The sequence below is a fragment of the Lactuca virosa genome, chromosome 8 (genome assembly GCF_052849685.1).
Source record: "Lactuca virosa cultivar CGN04683 chromosome 8, Lactuca_virosa_CGN04683_v6, whole genome shotgun sequence".
Taxonomy (NCBI): Eukaryota; Viridiplantae; Streptophyta; class Magnoliopsida; order Asterales; family Asteraceae; genus Lactuca; species Lactuca virosa.
The window spans coordinates 243080081-243097696 of NC_136433.1; positions in this window are offsets into that span (position 1 = coordinate 243080081).

A 17616-nucleotide genomic window follows, 5' to 3' on the forward strand; every position below is an offset into this window, starting at 1 on the left:
GCGGGGGTTGAAAAGTTGTTTTGCTATAATTAAGGGAGAGAATATTATACTTTGTTTCGAAAATATATTAATTGCGTTCTCAAAATTCGATTATGATTACGGCATCCCTCTTCATAGTTCGAATTGTGAGAATGTGACAAATAGAAATATTATGTAAGACATTATGAATCGTGTCCCATACGCTTCTGGTATAGGATCGATTGCATATGCTGTAATATTTGACCGTTCTAAAATTTTCCAAATGCCTAGGGCATTAAGAGGGAAAAGGAACTAGAACTGGTTTGACTAAAATAAATTGAACAACTGTCAACGACAATCTAAGGTTCGCTAAGGATTGGTCGCTTGTGATCAGTTGGAAGTATAATAATGAATGGACCATATCGACATTATTATGAACAGATAAGAATCTATTGACAGTGAGTTGTTATATGGCAAATATGGAAATGTTTCCATATTGGGAGTTGGACGTTAAGAATTTATGTCTAGATTAGAAACTTTTATACAAGAAGGATGTTCAAAGGAATGTATTTTGAATGTGAGACTTCACATCTATGGAATTGTCTTGTAACAATCCCTAATAGAGCACTTTGTAATTTCATTGGCAAAATCTTGGTGACTTTTGTGCAATAAGATTACAAAAAGGATAATTGCATAAAATGTTAGAATCTAACATATTCTAGTAGTGGTGAGAATTTTGTGTTCTTACACTAACGATAAGGATTAGGGATAGTGAAATGAGCATCATTGGAAATGTTTTCAATTGATCTATTTCACAAAGTAAGGACCATAGGTAAACATAGTGTGCATGCCTGGTGCATGGAACAACTGTTGTTATAATTCAAGTAATAAGTTGATTACCCGAAACAACAAATAATTAGTAATCAATATGGTGATTAAATAAAAGTGTTTTATTTATACTCAAAGGTTTGAGGCCATATAGTATTAGTATTATTCTTGTGTTTCACTTTGCATGTTTTGACTTCTCGAATAATAAGATAATTCAAACCCTCCACAGTCGCTCATACTTTGGAAGTAGGTATGAAAGAAGACTGTCATGAATCCGTCTGTAGATTGATTAAAGCGTTTAGACATAGCACAAGTTTGCTGCAGAGTTCATGAGTGCTGCTATAAGATTAGAGTATTGGATTAAACCCACGCTCACTTGGATCGCTTCATGGATTTTATCACGAGTGATTGGTGAGACGATAATATTTTATATTCTTGAAACCGAGATGTGTGAGTTGTATCTTGCGAGTCGGTTACACATTGATAATATGTAAACGCACCAGTAACTTGGTGTTATAAAATGTATTGTTGTGTGTGATTCAGTGAGTGAGTACAAGCGAGCATTGAGTCGAAGTTTATCCGTTCCTTTTACCCAAAATGGGATAAAAGCGATATCTATGGGCCCCTCGATGATTTAGTGATGACACCCTAAGTGCTTGGCCAAGCCGGGACTAATTTGATGTGTTCAACTGTAGTCTGTTGTCAGTCGTCATAAATCGGAAATCGGGAAACAACACGTGAACAAAGAGTATGATTAAAATCCATGTCTCAGTTCATATGATATCTATAATGGAGGAATATATGATCCCTTATCTAAAGGACAGGTTACTGATAAGATCACAGTTTGACAGCATCTTTGAGAGCTACGATTGCTAATCGGGTAATACTTGCATTTATAGTTACTAGACTTATCCAAGTGGGAGAATGTTGGATTAGTGTCTAAGCCCGTAACTATATTTGCTAAGTATTTGATCCGGTTGTGCATGGTCCTTTTGGGTTGCCTTCATCAAAGCAACTAGATAGGATGATTTATGAAGATAGAGGTTAATTATGGTTTATTAATATATTATATGAATAATATATTAATAGAGAAATAATAGAGTTTAATTAATATTGGACAATAATTAATTAAGAAATTAATTATGTGGCTAAAAGACATTAATTAGACTTGGGGGACTAATATTGTAATTATAAGATAATTGCATTGTGGGCTATGGATTCCTAAAGGGAAGGGAGTTGGACGAAATCTATGGGAAGCCCATATGATTTTCGTCCAAGGGCCTTCTAGAAAGGTTCCATGGGTTGCTTAAGGCCTAAGCAGAGAATTAGGGTTTTTCCTGAAACCCTAGCAGCCCATAGAAGTATAAATAGACCCCTAGGGATCCCAAAAACGTGGCTAAGTCTTCTAGCAGAGATCTTGGACGGTTTTGGTGCTCCTTTCCTCTTTCCAATATCATCCTCTTGCTTGTGGTGTTTGTAAACCATTAGAGGAGTGACATTTGTGACTCTAAGCTTTAAGGATACGAGATTCAAGCCATTCTATAAGAGGTATTCATCTAGATCTATTCTTACATGTTAATTTCGATATTCATATGCTAGATCTAGGGTTTATGAGCTTTGGATGATTATTGCATGTTCATTAGACAAACTAGATCCAAAGTTTTAAGGTTTGCATGTACACCATAGGATTGATGTAGTGCTCATTACCCATCAGTACACACCTCAGGTATTCATGTCAACGTATCTGATACGGGGGCAGATGCCAACATTTGTGTGACTAAGGAACCAACCACATCTACAGCTTCTCCCACTTTTGATTCTGGTCCAGATATTCTGTTTGGGGATGATCAAGATAATTTTCAAGATTGTGTTTTTATCCCCTTCACCATCAATCAAACCATTGATGATGATGAAGTGCCAATGACTAAAGGGCAATCTAAACAGCGCAATGAAAAGTTGGATTCTATTTTGGAGTCATCCCAATCCTCATCTAATTATGAGTTTATGATGAAGTCCCACCGAGAAACGATTGAGATGCTCACGAAGGCAAATGCGAAAGTCCTTGAAGACTCGACCAAGGCAATTCAAGCTTCAGAGAAAACCATTTCAGATCGACCACAAAAGTCGAAAAACTACATGATTAAGTAACAAAATTCATGGCTGACTTCAGTCGCTCTTTAAATGACAATACTGAAGCTGTCAATAAAGTTATTGCAGGTCTTGGCTCCACTCTACAAGTTTAGAAGGAAGCACTTGCTCGTGTTCAATCCGAAATCAAGGTTGATAATTCCGAACTCAATGCCTCTGTTGTGTCTAATATTGAGCAACTTCAGAAAGACCTTGCAACAGAAAGCAACCTTATGGATAAATTGGCTAAGAAGACTGTGAAAGCCAAGGTTCTTTCAGTGAAGCTGCAGTACACAAACAAGCACCTTGATGATCTAGAATCTGAGAAAATAGTAGTCAAAAGCTGTGTTTCTAAGATTAATCAGTTCTTGTATAGGCTTGTGGAGACTCGTGACTCCTTACTCACAGTCTCGGTTCGTAACCATCTTATAGAAAAACTTCAGCTAGTTATTGTGATGCTAAATCAACTTGAGGGTGTTTCAGATAGTAATGCTTTTCCGAAACAAGGGGGAGAAAAAGAAAACAAGGAAGAACCTCAGCCGAAGCAACAAACTGGCGAACAACATGAAGTAAAACTGAAGACCGATGCTCAGAAGGGTAATGAAGCTTCTGCATCAGGTAAAGGCAAAGAAAAGATTTGTGATGATGAGGAAGAAGAAGAGCTTTTAGAATGCGAAAAGCTGGTAAAAAAGAAGCGTGATAAGGAGATTGATAATCTTGTGCATCTTCGTAAAGAGATAGAAGATAAGGAAAAGAAAGCTGATGTTGCCAAAGTAACTCTTGAGATTCAAAAGTTTCTCTTTCCTCCGTGGAAGATGGAACAAATTCATAAGGAGGGTATTGATGATCCGAACAACCACTGGCAAGAGCCTTCGGTTTCCTTTGATCTGGACAACTCTTCGGAATCTCAACTTGATTTCCCTATAACTCCGAGGGCATTTCTATTTAGATGATTTAAGAAGATTGAGAAGGCACCACTGTCGGACTATGATGTCAATCATAAGCTCTTCTCTTTCTATCTTAAATATGCCAAACCTCAGTTCCAGACTTGGAGTTCATAGAAGGTTATTGCTCTGAAGGTTTATGCTCATGTTCCGCCTAAAGACTTCATAGACATTAAGTTTAAAGGATTTCGAGGAGCAAGTCGTATTGAACATGAGTTCGCCCTGGCTGACCTTCCTTGCATGAATCCATATGACTGGATTTCACTGTTCTTAATTGTGTCAAAAGATGAAAAGACTTTTGAGCCGATTGTTGCACACCTGAAGAGGATGTTGATTTGCTACATTCATGAACTTGCCAAAATGGATGTAGAAATAGCGTCTATGCGTCTATACTGAAGAAAAAGACAATTTTGAAGCTCGAGCCAGAATCGGAGGATCGTCATAAGTTCAAGCTGGGTAAAATCTGAAAAAACAATTGGTGTGTAGTGTACCAAAGGAAGGAAAATCAGAAAGTTCTAAAAAGCATGTTCTTGCGAGACAAGCACTTATACTCAACTGTTGCTCTGAACTCCATCCTCGGATTGACTGAAGCTTACAAAGGCAATAACACTGCTGATCAGAAATGTTTTTATGATATGATTCAGTGGTACCTCACTGTTAGGAACACTCTTTTGAATTTGATGCCAAGATTGTTCAAGGTGCAGAAGAAACAATAGTGAAGAATCTCCTTCGCAATTTGACACAAAGGGGGAGATTGTTGGGTTTATTAATATTGTGTCAAATATGTCATGTATAGGTTTATTTTTAACGAGATGGTATGTCCATTCTCATGTTTATGCTTATCAGCTAGCCTATAAATATTACATGCATGTATTATTAGGGTTAACGTGTAGTCGCCCTCCATAGCTCTTACATAGAAGTTCTCATTGAACTCTTCTAGGGTTATTTATAATCAAAGCATTCGACACTATTTTGATCATTGTTCTTGTCATTTATTTCACATTATTCACTATAGAATATGTCGATCATAATTATTATTCTCACAGTTAGCTATACGGAAGAGCTATACGAAAGACGAGGGTTCGAATCCCACTCCTTGAATCCCATCCCGATCGTTTCTTCCCAACATTCCTCATTTTTAAGCAAATCATTCTTGGTGCCATGTCAGTGATAAATGCACAATCAGTGCCAACGTGGCACGACACATGAGCGGGTAACCGACTGATGACCCTCAAACCGGCTAAAAGGGCATAAGTGTAAAAGTTAAAATAAAAACCTCCGACTTTAATGAACCTAAAAATAGTCAAAGGATAAAATCAATAATAAAAATAACAATAAGCTTAAAATATAAAATCAAAAAGAATTAAAAAAACAAAATAGGTAAAAAAAACAACAAAGGGCAAAAAAATGACATAGCGTGTGTGTGGGGGGGGGGATTGGAAAAGAAAGGGGGTACTTAGCATCAGCCAATTCAAATAATTACATACATGACATTGTTTTGACATATACACACAAACACACATTAAACAAAACCGAAAATAATCAAGCATCTACATTCTTCTATATCTTCTTTTCGACTCTCATTATCTTCAACGAAGTACGTTTGGAGATCTACATAGTTACATAATTGTGCAAGCATATCTGTTATGTTGCTGATTGAAAAACCAAAACAAACAATATGAAAAAAGAAAAACCTTCACATATCAAAATCTACAAATAAAATAAATTGAAGAAAAACATATCACATTACAAATATGGGTATAGATTTGGATACAAACCCATGAAATCGACATACATGGATGCTATGTCCGACCTTTCTAGAGAGATCTACAAAGAGAGTGAATGAGGAGAAAACATGAGTTTTTGTTGGTAGAAGGAGGCGGTGGCGATTATAGATCGAGGGTTTGGTGGAAGGCAGTGACGGTGAAGGCGGAGGTGGCAGAGTTGGTAGTGCAGCGGTGCAGGTGGTGTTGGTGCGATGGTTAAGGTGTCCATGAGGATTGTTTGACTGTGATATTGGGGATTCAACGGAGGTGCACTAATGGTAGTGTCGATGTCAAATACTTGGTGGTGTACGTATTATTTCTTATTTAGAAAAAGAAGGAGTTTAAAGAAAAAAACCAAATGGTTTTGAAAATTAGAGTAATCGGTATGGTGCTCCTTTTATATTGTATATTGTGTGATTGTTTTTACAATATGTCTATTTGTTTTTGACCGGTTAATTCTTGTTCACAAGGATTATGATTTTAGACATTTAGATGTAAAATAAAAGGTTAAGATTTAATTTCCTTGTTTTAATGCTTTGGTCTTAAAACCTGTGGCCTTCCTATTATGTATACATTATATATATATATATATATATATATATATATATATATATATATATATATATATATATATATATATATATATATATATATATATATATCTGTATGTATATATTTTATATTTAGTTTGTATTTGGTTGGGCTGTCCAACATTGTATTTAGCCCATTAATCTGATTTGTAGCCCTTTTTGTATTATTGTGGTGTTAATATACGTGAGAGGCTCAATGCCAATTCATGGTAAAATATTCACTCTAACATGGTATCAGGCTATTCTACCCTCTAACCTTAGTCGATCCATACCTGTGGTCGTATTCTTCTCATCTTTCACCTCTGTTCTTCATCTTCACATATTCTCTCTTCTTCTTCGTCACAATGACCGGAGAGTCTTTTAATCCCAAACCTAGTCCCAACGATAAAATCTACAGGATAACCAATATCAAGTCTTATGTCCCACTTCTTCTCGATCTCGACAGCTTGAATTATGATTCATGGAAAGAGCTTTTTAAAACTCACTGCATTGGATACAAAGTATATGGTCATCTTGATGGGTCTGCTAAAATTGAAGATGATCTAGAATGGGAAACAGTGGATAATATTGTAAAACAGTGGCTATATGGAACACTTACTCAATCCGTTCTCCAATCTATTCTTAAACCCAACGCCACTGCAGCAGATGTTTGGAAGACTATTGAAGACTTGTTTCACGAGAATAAAGAGACTAAAGCCATGGAATTAGATGATGATATTGGATCCCCGGTACCCAAAAGAAGCCTCGTTATTTATGTCATCACTGGTTTGTCTCAGAAATTCGCCCATGTCGTTACCACCATTCGACATCAAAAACCGTTTCCCACTTTCCTTGAGATGCGCTCCATGTTAACCCTTGAAGAACGGTCGATGGCAAATGATCATTCCCGTCACGTTCAAGCCTCACATCAAGACAATGCATCTTCACCAACCATTCTCACCACTGAGCACCAAAATCGCCCCTCACATTCTCGATTTAACAACTCCGGCGGTAGAAGTGGTGGTCGGAATCAGCATGGCGGCGGCAGGGGAGGTCGGAACGGCGGGAGAGGTGGCGGCAGGCAGGGACGATCCGAAGGCGGAGGCTTTGCTCGTGGTCAAAATTGGGGGGGATATTCTCCCTGGATGACATCGTCGCAGGTTCAAGGTCAACAGCAGCATCGTGGGCTGCTGCCTTCTCCACCAATTCAACAATTGTCATGGCCCAATAGTCATTACTCAAATTCTCAATAGCAATGGCCTAATTCGAATTTATCCCATCAGCAAGCTCTTTTCTCCATGTCTCAGCAGCCCAACAGCTGGCAATGGTTTCAATACCCGAATAATATGGATCAACCGACCACTTTACCACAAACATTTAACACTCTGACCCTTCAAGATCCAAACAATGCAGATTGGTAAATGGACACCGGGGCAACCGCTCATCTGCATGCCGATTCCGGTAGTCTCAAGTCCTTTAAAAATAAGTGCACTAATTCAAATATATCAGTTTTAGTCGGCAATGGGTCTCGTATTCCTATCACCAAAATTTCTCACTCTACTCTTGCTTTAAACCCTTTTCGCACCCTTATTTTAAAAAAATGTTCTTATCACTCCCCAAATTATTAAAAATCTCGTTTATGTTCGTCAATTTACTCGTGATAATAAATGTTCTATAGAATTTGACAAGTTTGGTTTTTCTGTGAAGGATTTTCTCACCAAACGCACCCTCCTTCGATGTGATAGCACCAGAGATCTTTACCCAGTCACCAAATCGAGTCCTCAAGTCTTTCACAGTCTTAGCTCATCATTGTGGCATCAAAGACTCGATCATCCTAGTCAACCTGTTCTGAAACAATTAATTTCTAGCAATTCCATTTCATGTAATAAAAATGATTTGTCATTTCTTTGTCATGCGTGTCAACTTGGCAAGCATACTCGTTTATCTTTCTCATTATCTAAAACTCATGTTTTATTTCCTTTTCAAGCTATTCATTCGGATGTATGGACTTCACCTTTGCAAATTCATAGTGGAATAAAATATTATGTTATTTTTCTTGACCAATTTTCTCATTTTGTGTGGGTGTACCCTCTTAGACTGAAATCGGATGTGTTCTCCAAATTTCTTCATTTTCGTTCGTATGCCAAAAATCATTTCAACACTGATATTCAAACATTTCAATGTGACAACGGAAAAGAATATGACAACTCTCTCTTTCATCAACTTTGTGACACCAATGGCATACACATTCGTTTCTCATGTCCATACACTTCCCAACAAAATGGGAAATCTGAGCGTATGCTTCGTACTTTAAATAATATGATCCATACACTTCTTTTCCAAGCTCATCTTCCCTCCACTTATTGGGTGGAAGCTCTCCATATGTCCGCTCATCTCTTGAATATTCTTCCATCCACATCTCTCCACAATGACACGCCATTTCACAAACTCTTCAACAAACACCCGTCCTACTCTCATCTTCGAGTGTTCGGGTGCCTGTGTTATCCTCACCTCAATACGATCAATAAACTTGAGCATCGATTGGTCCCATGTATCTTTCTCGGGTATCCCTCCAATCACAAAGGTTTCCGTTGTCTCAATCTTCATTCTAAAAAAATAATCATCTCATGACATGTCACCTTTGATGAAACCATTTTTCCTTTCGGCTCAATGACCCCGGACCATCCCCCCCACTTATGATTTTCTTAATATATCTGACTCCCGCAATTGCTTTAATGATCCCACCATCACTTCCCATTCTCCTTCATCTCCCCCTCTTCCGTCTCCTGTCGGTGACATCTCCACCGACAACGCCGCTGTTTCTGTCGACCACAACATCCCTGTCGATGTTACTGCTCCGACAAGCTCCCCTTTCCTCTATTGCTGCAACTCCAGCTGCCCCTTCGTTTCCTTTAAATCATAACCGGTCCACCGTGTCGGGTCCTTCTAGCACTCATCCTATGACCACTCGTGCTAGACTTGGTATTCATAAACCCATTGACCGTCTCAACCTTCATACCGACATAGTTTCTAATCCCTCCCCTCTTCCTAGAAACTATTCTGAAGCTTTCCAAGACACTAACTGGCGTAATGCCATGGAAGACGAATATGATGCACTTATTTCTAATGGAACTTGGGTACTTGTACCTCGGCCACAAAATGCTAATGTTGTTAATTGTATTTGGCTGTTTAAAAAGAAACGTAATGCAGATGGCTCTCTTACTCGATATAAAGCACAGTTGGTTGCTAATGGACGTAGCCAACGTCCAGGCATTGATTGTGATGAAACTTTTAGTCTGGTAGTTAAACCTGCTACTATTCGGACAATTCTTAGTATTGCCATATCTCATTGTTGGCCAGTTCATCAGTTGGACGTTAAGAACGCTTTTCTTCATGGCCATTTACAGGAAACAGTTTATATGCATCAACCACCGGGTTTTCGTGATCCCTCCGCTCCAGATCATGTATTTCTATTACAACGATCTCTTTATGGTCTCAAGTAGGCTCCTCGTGCATGGTACCACAGATTTGCTCAGTACATCACTCAGTTCGGCTTTACTAACAACAAATCTGATTCTTCTTTATTCATCTACAACAAAGGGGGTCACATAGCCTATCTTTTACTTTATGTTGATGACATTGTGTTGACTGCTTCATCCACAAGTCTCTTACAGCAGATTATCACCACCTTACTGATGGGTTTTATACATAAGAACAATCCTATGTGCTTATACAAACCCTAATGCTTGGATCTAGGTTTCTCTATTGTACATGCAATGAATCCAAGACTTATAAACCCTAATCTAGCATACATAATTTAAAAATTAACATATAACATCAGATCTAGATGTTTACCTCTTCAATGGAAGCTTGAATCTTCTTTCTTGGAGCTTAGAGTCACAATTGTAACTCCTCTAATGGCTTACAAACACCACAAGCAACAAGGCAAATATGAGAGAGGAGGGAGGATGCTTAATTTCGGCCTAGGGTTTCTCTTGGAAAGCAAGTGGCCGAAAATTGAAGGCTAGGGGTCTTATTTATATTGTAGGCTGCTAGGGTTTCAGTCTAAACCCTAATGGACAGCTTAGTCACCAAGCAGCCCAAGGAACCTTCTGGAACAAGGCCTTGGACGAAAATATGATGATCCTTCATCATAATTTCGTTCCCCCTTAGTCCATTAGGTTTCCCATCCCAAAACTCAACTATCACACATTTGACAGTTTATGCCCCTTTATTTAATTAATCTCTTTTAGTCAACAAATTAATTCCTAATTAATTTATGACTAATACTAATTAAATAAATATGATTTCTCCTTTAACATATTATTCTTATAATATATTAATAAACCACAATATCCTATCTCTTTCTTTAAATTGCCTTGTCAAGTTGCTTTGGTGAAGGCAACCCAAAAAGACCATGCACAACCGGGTCAAGTACATACCAAATATAGTTACGGGCTTAGACACTAATCCAACAGTCTCCCACTTGGATAAGGCCCTGTTTGATTTTGATCTAACTGAGTCAGGTCAGACAAAAATGTCTGACTCGCTCAACTCTATGTGTTTGATATGCTTGAGTTTTGCATCTGATTGGGTCACCAATGTCTTACTCGCTCATCACAAAAAAACTTGGTGACTGAGAAAGTGTGAAATTGATTCCACCGTTACCCTTGAACCAGCACCACCCTCACATCCTCCTTTTTCATAGCCATCAATTTAATCCCTGGAAATGAAAAAAGAAACACGAACAGAGGCAGCAAACGAGGTGGTTCGGTGGAGAATTAGCAAAAAGAAACACGAAAGGCCAAAGGGGAAAGAAGGGTGGAGTAGATTGGGACCGGTGATGGCAGATCGGTCGATGGGGGATGCTCCGACAGCTCCTCTTGATTCTTCTTTCCTGACCCGACAAAACACGAAGAGGCTATTGCCTCTTTCATCTCGCCGGAAATTTAGGGGCAAGAGGCTGTTGCCTCTTTGATGTCGCCGGAAAAAGAAAACAAGCACCACCAAGGAAATGGGTGTTTTATGTTTGGTTATATGGCTTGCCTCTTTGACTCTTTGAGGGCAACTGGGCAAAGAGGAAGAAAAAGAAAAAGAAAGAGAAAGAAAAGAAGAAGCAGTAAGAAAGAGAATGAAAAGAAGAAGCAAATATGTATACACGATTTTTTGAATATCAATTTAAGAAATAAGAAGGAAAATAAACAAAAGGTGTATTATTATTATTATTATTATAATAATAATAATAATAATAATAATTATTATTATTATTATTATTATTATATAGAGCATAAGGGTAAAATGGTCATTTTGTATTAGTCAGCATATTCAGTCAGATGTACAATCAAACAGCATGGTCGCTTACTCAGTCAGAATTTATTACTCAGACAGACCTTTCCCAGTCAGGACTTTCTCAATCAACAACTATCAAACGACCCCTAAGTCTAGTAACTATATCTCACATATGACTTCAGAATCCGATTAGCAATCGTAGCTCTTATACGCTTCTGTCAACTCTGATCAAAATCCTGTCCTTCAGATAAGGGATCGTATAATCCTCTGTTCTAGATATCATGCTGACAATACTTGTTGTCTAGCATTTTGTTTCTCGATCTCTGATTTATTCAACATAGAATTTAGTTGAACACATCAACTTCATCCTGACCGGGCCCGGCTCATAAGTCAAACTAAATCATCGAGTGGCCAAGATATCGCTTTTATTCTCTTAGAATAAAAGGTACAGAAAAACTTCGACTTATATGCTTTTATCATTTACTAGCTAAGTCACACACAATAATGCATTTTATAACATCAAGTTACTGATGCGTTTTTTGCATTATCAATGTATAATCAACTAGCAAACAACAACCATATCTCTAGGTTTAAAGATTATATGATATTATCATCTTGCGATCACTTGTGATAACTTTCATGAAGTGATACTAGCAAGTGCGGGTTTATTCCAATGCTCAAAACATATTTCATAAGCACTCATAAACTTTGTAGCAAACATTTTCTATGTCTAAAACCTTTTAGACAATCTACAAACAAATTTATGACAATCTTCTTTCATATCTACTTCCAACATATGAGCGATTATGGACCGTTCGAACAATCTTATTATTCAGGAAGTCAAAATATGCAAAATCGAAACAATAGATAAATAATCAACACAAGATAGTAACTTTCTTATAAATAACACACCTTTATTTAATCATCAAATGTTGAATACAAAATTATCCATTACAAGTTTCCTACCTATCTAATCCAAACTAATATCGTCCTTTAGCCCAACGCTCTTAGCGTGCTTCAAATGCTTGACCCTACTCAGTCCCTTCGTAAGGGGATCTGCTGGGTTATCTTCCGACGATACCCTCTTCACAACGAGGAGTCCCTCTTCTACCCGATGTCTAATAAAATGGTATTTCCTGTCGATATGTCGAGATCTGACATGATCCCTTGGTTCCTTGGTCAAGGCAACCGCTCCTTCATTATCATAGAAAATTTCCATGGGCTCCTTTATGGATGGCACAACTCCAAGGTCTCCAATGAAGTTCTTTAACCATATAGCCTTCTTTGACGCCTCGCTGGCCGCAATGTACTCTGATTCGCACGTTGAATCAGCTACGGTCTCTTGCTTGGAACTTTTCCAAGTCACTGCTCCTCCGTTCAGGGTAAAGACCCAGCCCGACTGCGATCGGTAATTATCCCGATCCGTCTGAAAACTAGCATCACTGTACCCTCGCATCCTTAAGTCATCACTCCCACCAAGGACTAGAAACCATTCCTTGGTCCTTCGTAGGTACTTAAGAATATTTTTGACAGCAATCCAATGTGCTCAACCAGGGTTCCCTTGATATCTGCTGACCATGCTCAAAGCGAAGGCCACATCACGGCGAGTACAGGTCGTAACGTACATAATCGAGCCAACTGCGGAAGTGTAAGGTACTCGGCTCATATCAGCTATCTCTGCCTCTGTACTCCGGGTCTGAGTCTTACTCAGTTTGGTATTGCATTGAATTGGCAACTCCCCTTTCTTGGAATTTTCCATACTAAAACGTTTTAGTACCTTTTCCAAGTATGTATCCTGACTGAGTCCTATCAGTCTCTTACTTCTATTTCTCACTATCCTTATTCCCAGAATATATGCAGCTTCTCCGAGGTCCTTCATAGCGAAACACTTCCCAAGCCAGGACTTGACCTCCTGCAAGGTTGGGATATCGTTTCCTAAGAGTAGTATGTCATCGACATACAATACAAGGAAGCTCACTATACTCCCACTGGCCTTGACATACACCCATGACTCATCTTCGCTTCGCAGAAAACCAAACTCTTTGACCTTCTCGTCAAAACAAAGATTCCATCTGCAAGATGCTTGCTTTAATCCATAAATGGATTTCTCCAGCTTGCACACTCTATTAGGATGCTTCGCATCGACAAAACCCTCTGGCTTATTCATGTAAACATCTTCAGCCAACTTCCCATTAAGGAAAGCAGTTTTAACGACCATCTGCCATATTTCATAGTCATGAAACGCAGCTATTGCAAGCATTACCCTAATAGACTTTATCTTAGCAACCGGCGAGAAGGTCTCATCATAGTCAACTCCAGGAGTTTGACTAAAGCCCTTCGCGACCAATCGCGCTTTATAAGTGTGCACTTTCCCATCCATGTCCGTCTTCTTCTTGAAGATCCACTTGCACCCGACTGTCTTACGACCTGGTACATTATCAACCAAATTCCAAACTTGGTTGTCATACATGGACTGTATCTCGCTGTCCATTGCCTCTTTCCATTTAGCAGACTCTGGGCCTACCATGGCTTCCTTGTAGCTATTAGGTTCGTCCATATTTATTAGTGTACTATCACTAATAAATGTATCCCCGTCAGTAGTAATATGGAAACCATAAAACTGGGGTGGAACAATAACTCTACTCGAACGTCTAAGAGGTCAGGAGTGGTCAATTGGTTCAACAGGAGTTTCCTCCTCAGGTTGAACGCCAATGTCAGAGGTTCCTTCATCTCCTGACTCTTGAAGCTCTTCAAGGTCAATCTGACTCCCACTGTCTCCTCGACTTATGAGTTCTCTTTCTCTGAAAAACCCTCTCCTAGAAACGAGGACAACATTATCACTTGGTCTATAGAAGAGATAGCCAAAAGACTTCTGTGGATAGCCGATGAAATAACACTTCTCACTACGAGGTTCTAGCTTGTCATGAGTCTCTCGTCTTACGAAAGCTTCACAACCCCAAACCTTGATATATGCTAACGAGGGAGCTTTCCCTGTCCACATCTCGTGAGGTGTTTTGGCAACCTTCTTGGTGGGAACTAAGTTAAGGATATGGGCGGCAGTCTCTAAGACATACCCCTAGAATGAGATTGATAACGAAGCACGACTCATCATAGAACGAACCATGTCCAACAAGGTTCGATTACGTCTCTCAGCCACACCATTCAATTGTGGCGTTCTAGGAGGCGTCAATTGCAAAACTATTCCGCATTCTTTTAGATAGTCGTGAAACTCAAGACTTAGGTACTCTCCCCCTCGATCAGATCGAAGCATCTTGATTTTCCTGCCCAACTGATTCTCTACTTCATTCTTAAACTCTTTGAACTTTTCAAAGGTTTCTGACTTTTGCTTGATTAAGTAGATATATCCATATCTGCTATAATCATCTGTAAAAGTCACGTAGAAGCGACAAGCATCCCTTGTGGTGGATCTAAAGGGTCCACATACATCAGTATGTATGAGGTCCAATACACCTTCACCCCTTTCACATGTACCAGTAAAGGGTGACTTGGTCATCTTCCCAAGTAAACAAGATTCACACACGTCATCATCCCTAAGGTCGAATGACTCCAAGACTCCATCCTTTTGGAGTTGGGCTATGCGTTTCTTGTTAACATGGCCAAGGCGACAATGCCACAAGCATGCTTTGTCCAAACTATTTGACGAATCAATATTCAAGACATCAATTCCTAAATTATCTACAATCAACACAGATTCATAAATCCCATTACAAGGTAATGCATTGAAATAAAAAACACCATTCAAATAAACATTAATAGAACCATTGCTATTATCAAATGAATATCTGAAACCTTGTCTATATAATCCATGAAAAGAAATGATGTTCCTTGCCATATCTGGCGAATAGCAACAATGATTTAAATCTAGTCCTAACCCATTACTCAACACTAAAGAATAAACTCCGATCTTGGTTACTGGTGACGACTTCTTGTTTCCCATGACCAAGTTTATTCTCCCATGCTCCACTTCCCTACCTTTTCTTAGCCCCTGCAAATCAGAACAAATGTGGAAACCACATCCAGTATCAAGGAACCATGAAGTAGCAAGTGATGAGTTATTAGATTTAATTGAATACATACCTGCAAAGGTGGGCTTTATCTTCCCATCCATAATATCTTGCAGATATTTAGGGCAGCTTCGTTTCCAGTGGCCCTTCTGGTGGCAGTAGAAGCACTCTGCTTCCTTGGGGTCAGAAGAGGGCTTAACAGAACCTGCTTTGGTCCCAATAGAAGAGGAACCATCTTGGGTCTTACCCTTTTGGTGGCTCTTAGAAGGAGCCTTCCTCTTTTTACCCTTTCCTTGGCCAATTGCCAACACAGAAGCAGCTACAGTAGAGGATGATGCAATAGATTTGTCCTTGAGGTTGCTCTCAGCAGTCCTCAGGAGCCCTTGAAGTTTACTCAGGGTGACCTCTTCCTTGTTCATATGGTAGGTCATTCTGAACTGGTTATAGCAGGAAGGCAAGGAGTGGAGGATGATGTCGATAGCCAAATCCTCATCAAACTTAACATTAAGTTTGAGAAGGCGATCAACATACCTTTGCATCCTTTGCAAATGGGCGGTTAGAGACTCTCCACTCCCCATTCTAGCGGTGATCATGTTGGTAATGATCTCATAGCGCTCTTGCCTCGCACTTTGGTGGTACTTGTCCAGCAAATCTTGATGCATCTCATATGGATACATGTCCTCATAGGACTTTTGGAGTTCGAGGTTCATGGTGGCCATCATGATGCAATGAACTTTCGTAGCATCACGCTCGTGGGCCTCAAAGGCGGCCATCTCTTCAGGAGTAGCAACTTCTAGGTTTATCTTTTCTAGTTTCTCATCGAGGACATATTTTTTGTCCTCGTAGCGAGTTATCATGCGAATGTATCTCATCCACTCGTTGAAATTCGACCCATCAAATGTCACCTTTTGACATAGGTTCATCAGCGAGAATGACCCAGAAGCGTTGTTGTTTGCGTTTGCGTTAGACATCTGAAATAGAAAGAAACAAAGTTTGATTAGAAATGAATCCCCAATTAAACACCCAAATGAGAAATTAGGGCTAGGATCCAACAACATTATTTACAACTTAGAAAAGGGATGCCGTAATCTAAAAGTAAATAATTTGAAGGTAAGTGAATGACGATTCACTAATTTTCACCATGAAAAACGAAAAGAGATTAAGTTTTAAATGTATTTGAAAATTCCTAGATTTCTTTTGAGATTCATTGAACATTTCAATGGCATGTTTAAATCTCGATATGCACTTCAAATTTGCCACTGAGATACCGAGGATTGCAAACAAGTTGTGAATAACCATGAGAATCGGCATGGTGCACTCAATGTCTCTATCACCTAATCAATGTGCCAGTTAGCCACGCACGCTCCATTGATCTATGATAAACATCGAGCCACCCTTCGCCACCAATGTCAATCCCAAATTAGTGTGTCGGTTAGCCACGCACGCTCCACTAATGTTTGACAAGGGTACGAAGTGTAATTCCATGGAATAGCATCATTTTCACATTTTACCCTAAAGTAACTAAGATGGGAATTTGAAAAACATTGTAGTTACTTTGCAATATTAATTATACTTATAATGAGGAATTAAGTGCCCTATCCTATCCGTTCGGCTAACGACCCTCCACTAGTCAAGCAAGCGGTGTGTGTGAGTGTACACCCATTAAGCGCCATTTTATAGGCAGCAACCTTATACCCACCTTATAGACTGGCTTCGTGAATGAGGCCTACTAGCGATAAGACTAGCTTATTCTTATACATATATATTTATTAATCTTGTAATAATATAATAGTATAATGTTGAATTTTAAACTTGTAAAATTTTAAGGGTTTGAAATTTAAATCATTCAAAATTAAACTTTTAATCACAAAATTTAAATTTCAAAACTTGAGGACAAGTTTTGAACTTTTCAAAACACAAGGGATCAAATAACAAATAATATAAATCATACAATTAATTTAGTGATTATCTATATTTGACCTAATTCAATTTCTTGCAAGATAAGTTATCCAATTAATTCAAATAATCAATTTTAATCATATAAGGAATTTATTATCTAATCAATTGATAAATATCTTTTGTTTTTGGCAAGGATAGTCTCACAAAATCA